Source organism: Chenopodium album, chromosome 23 (genome assembly GCF_948465745.1).
Source record: "Chenopodium album chromosome 23, dcCheAlbu1.1, whole genome shotgun sequence".
Lineage (NCBI taxonomy): Eukaryota > Viridiplantae > Streptophyta > Magnoliopsida > Caryophyllales > Amaranthaceae > Chenopodium > Chenopodium album.
Genome location: NC_137856.1, coordinates 30,276,291 through 30,292,943, shown reverse-complemented (window position 1 = coordinate 30,292,943; position 16,653 = coordinate 30,276,291).

Below are 16,653 nucleotides of genomic sequence, written 5' to 3'. Positions count from 1 at the left end.
ATATGTATATATATATATATATATGTATATATATATATATATATATATATATATATATATATATTATTACTTTAAAATTTTGTGAAATGAGTATCAAGATTTGTAAGTCGTGCATCGCACGGGTGCTGTACTAGTTTTTATAATACTTCCTCCGTTTTTTTTGTTGACACTGTTTGACTTTTACACTATTCACACAACACGCTTTGACTCGCTTTTGTGGTTTATAGATACCATAAAACATATTCATGTGGGATTTTATTTGAATAGTTTCAATGTATATTTTATTAATATCCACTTTTTATAATTTTATAATGTTGATAATTAGAGATATTAATGTTAAAAACATATGTTGGCAAGCGTGATAATAGAAAGGTGTCAACTAAATAATTTTTTAAAAAAATTAAGAACTGAATTGAATTGAAAATAATTTGAAGAGAACTGGCCCGTACTATTTATATAATGTCATCAATTAGTTTTTTTTTTCTTATTTTTATTTTCTTTTATTTTATTTTAGGAAATTTTGATAATTACTACCTACTATTCTTTCCATTTTAGCAATTACCACCTGCTATTTTTTTTTTTTTTTGAAAATTACCACCTACGCTTTTATAAAACATCAAAAACTCCCACCTATTTTCCTCCCAACTACCTTATGACAATATCACGTCATGTGAGCCCCACTTTTTACTTTGCCTCTTCTTTTCCTTCCCTTTTTGTCATTTCTCACTTGATTTTCATCTCCTTTGACTCACTTGTTAAAGACGAGAGGGATCAGAATTTCTCTTTAAGCAGCTTTCTTGCACTACATCATTGAGTTGTAGGTTATTGACTTGATTTAAATGACACTCGGATTAATTACTCGTATTCATGGTCTAGGTGTTGGTGATAGCATAATTGTTTTCTCTTATAGTCGCCTTTTGGTTGTATTGGCAACACGGGAGAAGGAAGCTCTTATATATATATGCCTAATTGACATACTCGAAAAAGTACATAAAAAAAGGAAAATTTAATACTTACCACCTATGTAGTTCAAGTTTTAATAATAATCAACAGTTTTTTTTTTTTATTTTACCATTAATAATTATTCAAAATTTTAAATTTTACCATCAGTTTACTTAAACCCCCCTACATGACATCATTCACTTCAATTTCCCTCACTTTTTGGATGTTTCTACTGTGGTCCACTTTATTTGGAACATAACTATACTGAATTCTCATTGGCCGATTTTTTTTTTTTTTAACCTTGGTCAAACACTATTTTTAGTATTATCCTTTTTTAATTCAATTTTTATTTTCCAAAATATATTTACCGAATTTCTGAAAATTATTTTATGATTTTCAAAATTTATTTATTAAAATCAGTTTTTAATTAAATAAAAAAAATAACATTAAATTAAAAAAATCAAAATCAAAAAATTTTTCATCAATGTTCTTTATTATTCATTATTGTTCTTCAACTTTGTTCATCCATGGATGAGATTAACCACCATTATGGTAATCTTTGTCCCGTAAATACACTCGTACATCAATGAAAATTGAAAATATGCATCGATTTACATATTATATGTGAAGAGTTCATTCGAAATTTGGATTCATGTATGAATTTGGGATTGTTTTTAATCCTAAAATTAAACAATAAATGTTAATTGCATAATCGCAAACAAGGGATGCAAAATTGGTCATTATATGTATGGGAAACTTTTAAAAAAAAAATAACAATTTTCGAAATCTGGGTTTGTGAACAAATTGGAGAAGACAACGATTTTTGTTTTGAAACACTTGTTTGATCCGAAAAAAAAATATAGTTTTCAATTCTGTTTGTATATAACTATATAAGGCATTAACCCAAATGCTAATAGGACATTACCTATAAAACGCAATATTATTGTTTATTTGGTCTACGACCATACGTTATTTTGGACATTGCTAATTATTAGTTCATACTGTGCATGCATTAATATCCTAATAATTTTCTTAACTGATAGCAAATAGGATCTATCGTGGTCCTCAATCCTCATTCACTAGCCAAGTCACAATGTACATATACCAAGTTTGGTATCAATGATCACTTATATATCAGCTATTGTGGTTTGATTTCTGTATGCATTCCGTTTAATCCCGCCCTTTATTTAAGCCATCGATTTCCTTTATTTACCGGCAAGGGTACAGGGTAAAGGGGAGAGGGAGGGGGTCAGTTCGGCAGGGGTGAGGGATTTCAGGCGGCGGCTAGGGATGGTGGAGGCTGGGAGGGAGGGGTTGCTGCCATGGGAGGGGAGAAGGATGGGGTGGTTGAGTGGTGGTGGTGAGGGTGGTTTTTGATTTAATTTATAAATCAATTTAATTATTAAATAGTTAGTGAAAGTTATGACTAATTAGGATAATTAAGGGTAAATTAGTGATTAAACGATTCGACCAGAATCAGAACCAACAACAATGTAGTCCTTTAGAGAGCCGGTTAAACGGAATTGAGATAAACAGCGAATAGTACCAAAGATTTCAACGGAAACATGGGTTTGAAGCTTACCGCTTTCATTGGGGCAAACAAGATCTAGAATTTTGCCTCGTGCAATCACGATTTCATGCTTGTTGCTGCCGGAGAAATTGCCGGTAATGCCGGAGATTATGCCGGTAGCTTTTTGGAGGGTTAAGCTGTAGAGATACATACTTCAATTCACAACTCAAGGATTTTAGGTTTTCACTTTCCCAGACACAAATCTAAAACAAAACTTTTATTAGTCCTATGTTTTTTATTCGACTTGTCTTGTACAATTATTGGACTTTTTGTACTTTATAGATTGTACGGACACAATGGGGAAACCGTGAAACCTAAACCAATCATTTTTTTTTATTACGGAGTATTATTATTATTTAACGATAACTAAAGCGGCTAAAGAATACGTACTTCCTCCGTTTCTATTTAGTTGACGCGTTTGATTTAGGCACATATATTAAGGAGAGGAGAGAGAGTGATAGAGAATGAAAAAACAAGTGGGGTACTTGTAAATGTAAGGTAAAAAATTTACCCAAAAAAGGAAACGTGTCAATTAAAAAGAAACTTCCTAAAAAGGAATACGTGTCAACTAAAAAGAAACGGAGGTAGTATATTATAGAGATGGAATGAACAAATAGTTACTCCCTCCGTGTTTTAATAAGTGTTACACTTATCAAATTCGGCCGTGTTTTAATAAGTGTTATATTTCTATTTTTGTCAAAAAACTACATTAAAACATTATATATCTTTCCTCTCATGATCCCCACCCAAACCCACTACTACTTTTTTTTATTATATTTCCCTCTCACGTTCATTACTTTTCAATAACACACCATCTTTCTTTTACAATTTTTTTAATACTTTAACTACCCCACTTACCTCTTATTTTACTTAAGTCATCAATTTCATTGCCTCTCTTCCCTTATGTTGTTGAAAGGCATTCTTCACGTCAAGTTAAAATAAGGGCCACTTTTTGTTTGATTGCAGCCAAGGCAAGATAAAGTGTGTATACTTTATATCAGCTTGAAAATTTCTACTCCCTTGGGGCCTTTTACAATTTTTTTAATACTCCAATTACCCCACTTACCTCTTATTTTACTTAAGACAATTAAATTGCCTAAAACTATGTGCCGGTCGAACTGTAACACTTAAAAAAAACACGAAGGGAGTATTCTAATTTCTTTCAAAAAAAAAAAACAAATAGTTATTCTAATCCATAGTTTTCCACGAGAGAGTAAGAGATAGCTCAAGTTGGGCTGGTCATCGGTCCAAGATCGGACCGGATAAGGCCGGAGAATGAAATTTTAAATTCAAGAATCGAAAACCGGACTGATTAAGCTAGGATCAAACCCAAATCGGACCGAAAAAATCGATCTAGAATCCGAACCAGACCACTTTGAGCCGATTTTATAAATTTATTTAAAAAATGCTAAATTTTTAATAATATTATGGAAAAGTGGAAAACTCGAAAAAATATCTAAGGAAAAATTCTACTTTAGCGTCTTTTTTTTAATTTTTAAGTACAAAAAAGTCCATATAATTAAAGTTTAACCATTAGCTAATATTTTATGCATAAATTAAAGGAAAAAATTGGTCCGGTCCAAGACCGGTTTTTTCTGGGGTTTTGGACTACACTGGACCAAAGATCGAAAAAATAAATTTAATTTCTAGACCAAGAGACTGGGCCGGTTAATTCGATCTGGTCCGGTCCGAGGTTGTTCCAATCTGGTCCAGAACACATTTTCGGCCCGGATCGATTTTTGAACATCCCTAAGCTTAGGAATGTCAGTGGAGCGGGTCAAGTAGGACACCTGCCCCGCCCTAGTGGGGCGGGGATGGGTCTCGGTTTGGCGAATGGTGGGGCGGGGATGGGGATAAAAACGATACCCGCCATGGGTGATGGGGCGGGGTGGATTTTAAGTTGTACCCGCCCCATCCCCGCCCCGCCTCACCCGCCCCACTTCGTACCCGCCCCATCCCCACCTCATACCCACATCTATATGCTTTTATATTATTTTATAAAATAATTACGTGAAATAAATATTAATTATAATATTTTGTACTACACTTATATTATAAACAAAAATGTGTGTAATATTAAGAATTTTTTTTTTAATATTATAATCCGTATTAGTTATGTAGGATTGTGTATTTAAGACACGGAAATTTGGTGGGTCTTGGGTGGGGATCAGGCGAGTATTTGGTGGGGATTAGGCGGGGATGGATATCCAAGTGGGGGTGGGGCGGGGATGGTTTTGGAGTTGTACCCGCCGGGGCGGGGATGGGGATGAATATTAGACCCGTCGCGGGGATGAGGATGGGGATGGGATGAAAATGTTAGGTGGGGATGGGAAGGCCAACATCCGCCCCGTCCCGCCCCATTGACATCCCTACCTAAGCTCAAGTGGTTAGAGCTTCCCTCTCGATTCCAGGAGATCTTGCAATTAATTCTCACCCCTGCCCTTGTGCGCTCTCTATATACCAAAAAAAAAAGTTACGTTCTCCACAAAGCGCAAGCTATAGAAAAAAATAAAAAACAACGGAAAAAGCATATTATAAAAATGTAATGAACATATAATTACAGTGAAATAAAAAAATAAAAAATAAATAAATAAAATTAAAAATTAAAAAAAAAAAAAAAACAATGTTAAAATTTGATGACTATATACCTAGAATAAAATAACATATGGTTAAATAATCAATAATTATCAATAACTATATACTAAAAGCAAAATCAAGAATGACACGTGTCATCCGCTATTTAAAAATTTTCCCACCTATTTTACTCTCTTTTAAGATTGATAAAATGGAAATTAAAAATCTAACCTTTGCACTTTCTTTTCTAAAAACTCCAACCTTTTTGTTTGTCCCACAAAAATCCAATCTTTATACCCCTTTTCACCAACAGATCCATTACCTATTAATAAACATCCTACTAATGGCATCGCTTCTACTCATGGATAATTTTAGGTGTCTTTGCATCGTTTTTGATGGAGCTATTAATGTATAGTCGCAGGAATGATAAAACTTGATTGGTCATCAAGATCTGCAAATTTGCAAGACAGATCTTCTACATCTACACCCCTATACCAACAAACCCAGAATATCACAAATTTGCAAGATGAATCTTCCAAATTTGTATCTCTACACACACACAAAACAAACAATATTAAACATCCCAACATTAGAGAACTGACTAAACCCTACAATTGGCTGAAAACATTAAATTAAAAAAAGAATAATTTGAGGCTTACCATCGATAAAAATCAATAACAGTCTCTTAAGTTTTACTATGGTGGTTAGGGGCGGAGCTACAAGGGGGGCTGACAGGGGGCCCAACCCCCGTAGCCTAGCCCTGCGGCCTATAATTTTTTAACTTAGCCCCTGCAAATTTATTATACATAAAAAGTCTTATTTTAGTGTTAGAAAGGTAATACTTGATACCTCAAGGTTATAAGTTCAATTCTTATAACTTTCTTAATCAGGCGTTTTTTTTTTTCCCTTTTATAATTCCACTTTATTTTTTCTCTTTTATTTTAATTTTGTTTTATAATTTGGCTGTTATTTTTTTCTTTTTATGATCCCACTTCCTTTTTTTTTCCTGTTTCTCTCTCTTGTATAAGTAGTAGATGAATATTCAACGCTTCAAATTCAATAATACTTTGTCTAAATTTGATTAATTGATGATCATAATGATTTTCACTTTATATAATGTTGTGACATGCATTCAAAAAATACATAACTTTCAAAAATCAAGATGTTGCACTTTGCTTGTTGATGTTTCTCTTGGTTTTTGTTAATTGTCAATAAAGCCAGCCTTGTATGATGTTGTATTGTTGTGACATACATTCAAAAGAACACGTAATTTTCTAAATTATAAATGTTGTATATTGTTAGTTTATGTTTCCCCTTATTCTTATCAATCATCAATCATCAATCAGTAACTATATACTAAAAGGCACACCAGCCATGACACGTGTCATCTCCTAGTGTGTCCTTAGTACATTTAAATAAAAATATTTAAAGAAACTAATATTTTGCATATATCTAAATAAAAAAAATCTTACAGTCTATGGAGAAATTATATGACAAAGATACAATAATGTCAAAGATATGAATATATAAATATTACTACCATCAATTTATTATCTTCTAAAATTAAGGAAACAACAATAATCACCAAGTAAATATTCTACTAAATATACCATGATTGTCCTAACATATATATTACGATGATATATAATTATGCAATCTTCCCTTTAAAAAAACAATCTTTGATTTAACGAATATACCCTTCAAAAAAAACAATCTTAAACTTAACAAAGACACCCTTCAAAAAAAGACTTAACAAAGATAAGAAAGGTCAATTAATATGAATTATGCATATTTTTTTTAACAAGTAATACTTAATAGTAAGTAATATTATACTTAACTTTATAATTGACTCACTTTTGATAACTAACAAGTAGTAGTTCGGTTATATACTATTATGTCTATATTTTATATTAATAGAGATGATGACTATATTGTCTATATACCTTAGAGAAAGCGAAATAAATAAATTATGCAATTTTAGATTTAACAAAGATAAGAAAATTTGTATAAATTTAAGAAATGTCAGTTAAATCATGCAATAATCTTTATACCTTTTATTTTTAGCTCAATTTTTCCAAAAACATCTTACCTAACCATTATAAAAAGTATTAATCTAAATTTTTGAGTCACAACCACTAAATAACTTTAAACGTTATTTTTTCTAATGGCACAAAATTATACACTCTAAATATCAATCCGTCGAATGAAAATATTACTATACAAGCTAGGGTTATCTACTTATATGAACTATTCCATATTTTAATAATGTAAATGATGTACATTTTCTAGAGATGGTTCTACTAGATGAATAGGTATTCAATGGCACATGTTAATTTCTGGTGTGCCATTAATTTTTTTATTTAAAAAAAAAAACTCCTATAAAACATTTATTTTAGGAAATTATTACATAATAATAATTGTCATAGTTAAGTGTATACATTGATTAATGATCTTTTGCATTCTAAATATGGATATTCCACTATCTAGTATCTAAGGTATGTGTTTTGACAACATATATATAAGTACTTAAAAAAAACACAATCTTTTGAGAATATTTTTTTTAGCAGATATAATCTTCATTCATTTATTTGACAAGAACTACTGAATTAGGCACAAAAAAATTTACTTGGTATTTCTATCATCTTCTTCTTCTCTATTTTGTACGAGTATTCTTGTTTTCTTTTTGAGGAAACTCATTCTACTACATATTTCTATAAGAACAAAGGATTGAACAAAATGTCAATACGAGTATACAACAAAATGATTGTAAATTTCTATAAGAACAAAGGATTAAAATGCTCATTTTATTTTAATTAAATATAATGCAAAGTTAATAATAAATATTAAAATATACCGTGCATGGCACGGGACCTAACCTAGTTTTTACCGATTTAGAGTAGTTTTTAACTGTTTTGTGAAGTACTTTATACTTGTCTTGTATTTGTTATAATGTTAATGATGAACTTTGAAAACAAAAGGTAATAAAATGATGAACTTTAAAATTTGTTTAGGATTTTTTTTATTATTAATAGCAACACGAAAGAAATTTTAGCCTCGAAAATATAATAGTCTTGGCCCCGTAACTTTTTATTCCTGGCTACGCCAATGATGGTGGCTAGGTTTAAAGAGAGAAAATAGAGAAAATTTTAGGGTTTTTTTAATTAATTTGACTCAACTTGGTTTATTTTGATACTCCCTCCGTGTTTTTTTAAGTGATACACTTTCCATTTTCGGCCGTGTTTTTTTAAGTGATACACTTCCTTTTTTGGCAAAAAAATACATTAAAATATTATATCTGATCTGTAATACCCCTCATGATTGCTTTAAAGGAGTTTGATATACTACTCATATCAACAAGATGCATCTTCCTTTTAGGGAGCTCATATGCTAAGAATACTCCTTAGTTAAGCGTGCTTGGCTGGGAGTAGTCTTTGGATGGGTGACCTCCTGGAAAGTTTTCCCGGGGTGCGCTTGAGTGAGGACAAAATGCGCCGGAAGGACTTGTGTTGGTTTGTGGGGACAATTGTTGGCCCTCGATGCGCATTTCGTGACAATAGACCCCTCCCTAATTTGTTTGGGGTCGGGGTGTTACAAATGGTATCAGAGCAACCCTGCGACCGCGTGCTGACCGTGGATAATTAATCCTATGTCAGTCGCCTAGCGGGGGAGAATTCTGGGGCCATATGGCCATAGCCAGACTGGATGTAACACTTTGGCTACCCAGTTGCCGTTAGGCGTAATACCGGAGTCCTAAGGCTTCTAGGCGCAACGGGGGCGTTGCCGTTCTCAAGTGGGGGTGTATGTAATACCCCTCATGATTGCTTTAAAGGAGTTTGATATACTACTCATTTCAACAAGATGCATCTTTCTTTTAGGGAGCTCATATGCTAAGAATACTCCTTAGTTAAGCGTGCTTGGCTGGGAGTAGTCTTGGGATGGGTGACCTCCTGGGAAGTTTTCCCGGGGTGCGCTTGAGTGAGGACAAAATGCGCCGGAAGGACTTGTGTTGGTTTGGGGGGACAGTTGTTGGCCCTTGATGCGCATTTCGTGACAATAGGCCCCTCCCTAATTTGTTTGGGGTCGGGGTGTTACAATATCTCTCTCCTCTCATGGTCCCCACCCAAACCACTACTACTTTTTTATTATATCTTTCCTCTCACATTCATTACTTTTCAATAAACTATTAACACCACTATCTTTCTTTAGCAATTTTTTAATACTCCACTACCCCACTTACCACTTATTTTATTTAAGTCAATTAAATTGTCTAAAATTATGTCCCGGTCAAAGTGTATCACTTAAAAAAATACGGAGGGAGTATGTAAACCATACACCAAGATTTTGTATATTGTAGGGATATTCAATATTTAGTTTCATAAAAGAATTAGTATTAAATTTTTTTTTTTTTTTGAAACAAAGAATAAGGGCCTGTTCTCATTGACTGAACTCAGCTGAATTAAACTGAATTGAACTGAGCTGAACTGAACTGAACTGAGCTGAACTGAACTGAACTTATTAATTAGTAATTTTTAACTACGGATTAGTGATCTTTTATTATTTATTGATTATTTATTATTATTATTTTATTATTATTATTATTATTATTATTTATTGATTGTTATTATTATTATTATTTATTGATTATTATTATTTACTGATTGTTATTATTATTATTATTATTATTTATTGATTATTATAATTTATTGATTGTTATTATTATTATTATTTATTGATTATTATTATTATTATTATTATTATTATTATTTATTGATTATTATTATTATTATTATTTATTGATTACTATTACTATTATTATTATTATTATTATTATTATTATTATTATTATTATTATTATTATCGTCGTTGTAATAAGAGCTTAAAAGAATGAAATTTGGCTTTATATTAATTTGCTCCCAAAAGTTAAAAAATTGAAAAACAATTTAGATCTACTACCCAAACTCCACACAATCGAACAACCAACATACAAAATAACCAATTACACAAAGCTTTGTTTCAATAAAATTTGAAATATACAAAGAATTAGAAGAAAAAAATATATAATTAGAAATTGCATGGCAAGGAACTAGATCTTACATATGCGAACAAATAAATAAATTTATAAACAAAAAAAACATATTTGGTACAGTTGGGCGAAGTAGCAGTGACCACCGACATTTTTATTATTGTTGGGCGAAGTAGAAGCGACCACCACTGACGACGGAGTTACTTAAAGCAGCAGCGAGCCTTAGGTGGGCAAAGCAGAGGTCGGAGGCTCAAGGATCGATTTTGAGAGTGAGGGAATTGAATGAGAAGGCGATTGATAATCGATTTTTGAGAGTTTGTGAATAGAGAAGTAGAAGAAGCAATGGAAGTAGGAAGAACATAGAAGGAACTCAAGGATGAAGAAGGAAGGAAGGAAAAGAGAGAGAGAGGAACAACGTGAGAGGAAGAGAGAGAGAGAGGGACGGCGGAGAGAGAGAGAGAGAGAGGAAGAGAGAAAGAGAGGGACGGCGGAGAGAGAGAGAGAGAGGAAGAGAGAGAGAATGATAACCCTAATTTTGAAACCCTAATTTTGAAAATGGGCTGGCCTGGGCTTAGTTTACTAAGTAGTAGCGATTTTTTTTTTAAATTTTAATTTGGTATTCGGGTATTCGGGTACCCGTTTCTGAAAAAATGCGCCCCATGTCCCGACCCGGATAGAAGGCAATTTTCCCGGGTCGGGTACCTGACCCGGAAAAACTGCTTTTTCTCCTAAATTTCCCATTGGGTATTTACCGGGTCATCGGAAAATCGGGTCGGGGTTTTTTGAACACCCCTACTTTATATCATTAGCAATATCATTACACATCAATTGAACTGAATTGAATAAATCGAATTAAATCAAAATCAAGCACAAAATCATATTTTAGGGCTATTAATTTCGAAATATTCGAAAATTAGGGTTAGGGAGTTCGAAATTTCGAACATATTAGGGCTTAATTCGGTCCTTTTCATGGCTATTTGAGCATAATTAAATCACATTTAATTGAATCCAAGACTTTAATCACATTAAATATAACAATTGAACCATAATTAAATTAATTTCTCCCTCTTAGGGTCTGTTCACATTTACTAAACTGAGATGAACTGAACTGAACTGAACTGATTGGAGCTGAACTGAACTGAATTGAGCTGAAATGAATATTTTATGTGAGAGAGATATTAAGAGCTGAACTGAACTGAACTGATTAGAGCTGAGCTGAACTGAAATGAACTGATTGGAGCTGAACTGAACTGAAATTAAGTAAATGTGAACAGGCCCTTATTTGATTATAAAATTAACGTGGACATCAAATAATCGTATTATTATGATCTAGCGCGTTCATGCAAGAGGCTAACTGATATCATTGTAGGAGTTTATTAGGTACTACGCAGCGGAAATAACATGAATCATATTCATAAAGCACCTAAACCAAGAATCGCATGCATAACACACAAGACACATAATCATACCTTTGATGCGTGAATTCCACAAAGCTATTCGACAGGCAAATCAGGGAGAGAATAGAGCCCTAAGTGTTGCTCCTCTACTTAGTCAACGAGATTCGAACGAGCCGTCAACCAATACTAGATTGGTCGAGTGATTGAGGAAAACCGCGATCACCACCTTTACGGACAACCGACCACCGCACAATCCACCACCACCACGAGACACCACCGTGCGTCGAGGAGGAGGAGAGAGCCGTGAGAGAGAGGACTTTGAGAGGGGTTGGGTTTCGTGTTTGCTAATTCGGGTTTGATCAAAAGATCAGTTAATAATTGCTTACTTGCAAACCTAGGCACCTAGTCTATTTATAATGTCATTATAATTAGACTAGGGCACCCAAAACCCTCCTTATTCCTCCATATGGCCGGCTACCTAGAGTGATGAGGCCCATGATGGGCCTCGCTCGTCCTCTAATGCTCGATCTAGCCCCTTTGTGTGACCTTATAGGATCCGTCCAATTGGGCTTTGGCCTATTTTACTAGTCCAAAGATCGTAAGTATCTCTAGCTATGGCAAAACGACGACCCAAATGTCCGGACTTAATTATCTTTATAATTTGATCCATTTATATATCTAGTAATTGCACATGACGAAGACATAACTCCTTCAATTTCGCCAGTGCTTTAGGGTTACTCGGTTAGTGTTATAGGGGTTACTCAGTTAGTATTAGAGGGGTTACTTGGTCTGTTTTATATGGGTTACTTTTTTTTTTTTTTTGAAACCATTATATGAGTTACTTTGTTCTTTTACAAGTGGTCGCACGGTGTGGTTGGCCATACACAAGACGGGTTGTAAGTTTAAAAACGTAAAGACAAAATTTTGCACAAATTAGTGTAATTAATGAATATATTTTATTAATACTTTCTTCTTTTAGCTTTTTATACATAACACTTAGGGCTACATATAGCATTTTTCATTGTTAAAATATGTACAAATAGACAAAGAAAAATACAATTCCCTTGGAAAACACAAAAGTTATATTTCCGAATTTAAAAATAAAAACGTAAAAATGGGATATTGGATATTACTCCGTAGAATGAAACTAAAATCCATGTGTAAAAAATCATTCAAGCTTACTAAAAATACATAATCAACTTGATTTTTGGTTAAATATAATCAACTTGACAACTCAAAGCAAAACTGATAGACGAGCTGAACCGACATACCATGATACCAACTAAATCAAAAATTAAGACCACAATTTAATGAAACCAATCTAATCCATACCTCAACCAAAAGCCTACAAACCAGAATTTAAATCCTACCCCACATTTACTTGTAATTGAACGACCTTATTAGCCATTAACATTATGTTTGTACTAAAACATACTTGTATCTATAATTGTACTTCCTTTATTTGACTCTTTTCATTCACTTGTAGGGCCGTTTTGCACTAGTTACTTGTTTCATTTCACGCTTTCAGCCAATGTTGTGAATTATACAAAAAACAAAAAAAAAAAAAAAAAAAAAGAAATAAAATTGGTTTTTCTACATGATACCCCTTGTACATTGTACCCTTGTACCCTTGAGTTATTGGGTTTTCTACATTGTACCCTTGAACTCCGTAAGTCCAAAGTTCTACAAGGTGCCCTTGAGTTTTTGTGTTTTTCTACATGGTAGCCTTGAGTTGTAAAATAAATTACTCTTAACTTAATTTGACTCAAACCAACACCATCTAAATGATCTATTTACCACTTTCCTATTTATATTAGATGGAGGAATCACCAATCTTTATTATTCGCTATTGTAGGGAATATTTCAAGCATTATGATAACCCCAAACTTGAACCCCACTGTGATCATACACTAAAGTATGGTGGCGTTCCAAAGGGAAAGAAAAGAGAGCAAAAGAGTCGCCAACAAGTTTTAGGAACTTGTAAACCCAAAAGACAATCCAAAAGGACCATCAACTACTCCATAAGGTCTTGAACCAAACAGGGTCCGGGGATGAGGGTACGAATCCAATCTACAAAAGAAAGGACCCGCCCTATAAAATAGGCCTCTACTTTGTTCTGCTCGTATTTATGTGCGCTTTTCGAATAACATACAAACATCATATTGAACCTAACCTGTTTATCTATGTTGGTTGAATATTAATGCACAAATAAAACTATTATTGGCGATCACTTGAGTTAAAATAACATTAACCTAAACCAAATTATTAATTATCTTATTAAGCGTGATTTCAAGTACAAATTCCCTTTAACATGCATAAAAGGTGTGATCAAGCAATAACAATATAAAATAAATATCAAGCAACATAATAATAAACATAACAATAATGATGATAATAGCATGATAAGGCATGATAAAGCTTGATAATAATAGCAAGATCCTAGGCATGATACTAACAAGATTAATAACAACTCCTAGCATGTCACTAAACAATAAAGATCAAAGCTTTAAACCTAACATGGTACTTACATGATATTAGAAAGAATAAAGGCACCCTAAACATGATACTAGAAAGCATAAAATAACATCCTAACATGATACTAGGAATTGAATATCCTAACATGATACTAGGAATCATAAAACAATAATAAGCATGTTTTCTACATTGTTAATAAAATTGGGAGTAAGCTAATCTACTTACTTTGAAGCCTCGTACCTCTTTCTAATAACAAAATACACAAGTTAGTAAACTTCAATGAAAATAATAAAGAACAATTAAATAATTAAATTGAAATCAAATTAAACAAAGTTTTGACTAGTTTTGGACCAAACCCTCAGAAATTATCAAACCTTGCACGTCTAGGGCGAAGGCAACTTCGAACTTGGTTAAGAGATTCTAAGTCTTGTGAATGCGGAATATTGTATGTAAAAAGGGGTAGTTTAGAAAGAGAGAGAAAGAATAAGAATTAAGCTATATTGCCTAGAGAGAGCATAGAGAGAATTAATGATGAGAGTTGATGAATCAAAACAGAGGTTCGGGGACCCTATTTATAAGGAAGCAGTCCGAAAAATCATAGAATTTGATAAGGAATAAAAATACACGCTGTCGCCAGGAATCGACTCTGTCGCGAGGCGACAGGGTCTGTCGCGTGGCGACAGACTTGTCGTTTGGTGACAACCTGTATTAGCGTGTTTTCTTCACGCAGAATCCGATCTTTAATCAACTTGATCTACAGAATCCGTACAGAAGATAAAATACGTACTTTTAAGATAATAATAATAATAAAATAATGTTCTACTCCAAATAAAAGTCTATTTAAAATAAATAATTATTAAATCTAATAATATTAGAATTAAAAAGAACCTTCTAGAAACTTCTAGAAAATTATAATTAATCCTAATGATTATAGGAATAATAATTAATATTTGGCCCTCCTCTAGATCATTGGGCCGTATGTAAATAATTAACCGGGCCCAGTTTAGTATTTTGGCCATAACTTCCTCAATATTCATCGGAATTGGGCTTATAATATATTGTTGGAAAGGTCTTTTCGAGCCCCATCCAACTACACTATTATTGGACCTTAATTATGAACCAAACTAAACTGATTTGGCTATTTTCAAATAGAGTTATTTTCAAAAACAGAGAGAAGAGAATTTTAATAAAACTAAACCGCAACACTTGACTTTCAACCACTTTCACCCCATTCGATTATGGTTCGACGCGAAAGGCATTCATCACTGGGTTTGGTTTTGGGGAGACACAAATGGGTGTCTACAGCTATTTAGTGGAATTTTTGTATGATTGTTTGAGATGGAGGATAATAACTTTTTTTTGCTTCTACTTTAACTAAAAGAGCTTGTTTTAGAGGGGACTCAAGTTGTTTGTTTTTTTTTTTTTTTTTTTTTTTTTTTTTTTTTTTTGCAATAAACATACTAATTGTGTCTTTGAGGGTGCTAAATAAGTGCTAAATGATCTATTTACCACTTCTATATTTATATTAGATGGAGGAATCACCAATCTTCATTATTCGCTATTTAGTGGAACTTTTGTATGATTGTTTGAGATGGAAGATAACAACTTTTTTTTTTTGCTTCTACTTTAACTAAAAGAGCTTGTTTAAGAGGGGACTCAAGTTTTTTTTTTTTTTTTTTTTTTTTTTTTTTTTTTGCAATAAACATGCTAGTTGTGTCTTTGAGGGTGCTAAATAAGTTGATTAGATGGTGTTGGTTTGGGTCAAATTAATTTAGAGTCATTTATTTTACTACTCTAGGGTACCATATAGAAAAATCCAAAAACTCAATGGTATAATGTAAAATAAACTAATAACTCAAGGTCACCTTGTAAAGATTTGAATTTAGGAGGGTATAAGGTAGAAAACTAAAAAATTCAAGGGTACGATCAGAAAATAAACCCAATAAAAAAAAAGTTATGTGGGTATGTAATTGCTAAATCGTCAACGAATAAATTATTAATAACATTCGATTGTTTTAATTTATACTTTTTGATTATTTAAGATATTATTAGCAGTCAAAATATGAGCTTAGCACACATGACGACAGATCTTATCGTCATGTGTGCTAAGCTCCAACGAGGCACTTAAAAAAGAGGAACTACATTTGAAGGGTTGTGAGACAAAATAAAATGTCTCACAACATAAAATAATATAGCAAATGTACTAGGAAGAGGGAGAAAGGAAGAGAGAGATAGAGAGAGTGAAAAAGGGTGAGGTAGGGCCCACCTTTGGAGTCAGAAATGGTTTCACGTGCGAAAACGACAAAAAAAATTGGGACCACAACTACTGAAAGTATATTTTGTACCACTGAGGATTTTTTTAAGTACCACTAAAACCGCATTGAGTACCACTGGGAGTGTATTATGTACCACTGAGATGTAATGGTATTATTTGACAGCGTAATTAGATATTTGAACCTTTTTTTAAATACCATTAAAATTATATTTTTGTACCACTGAGAGTGTATTTTGTACCACTGAATCTAAAATGGCAAAATTTAAATCCCGCATGAAATGACCAACCTACCCCTGTGAGACACTTCTAAATCTCTCTCAACCCTCCGTTTATATAACCTCCTTAAAAAATAGAGTCATCCCTCCTTTATCTGCAATACTATACCATTAACTAGACT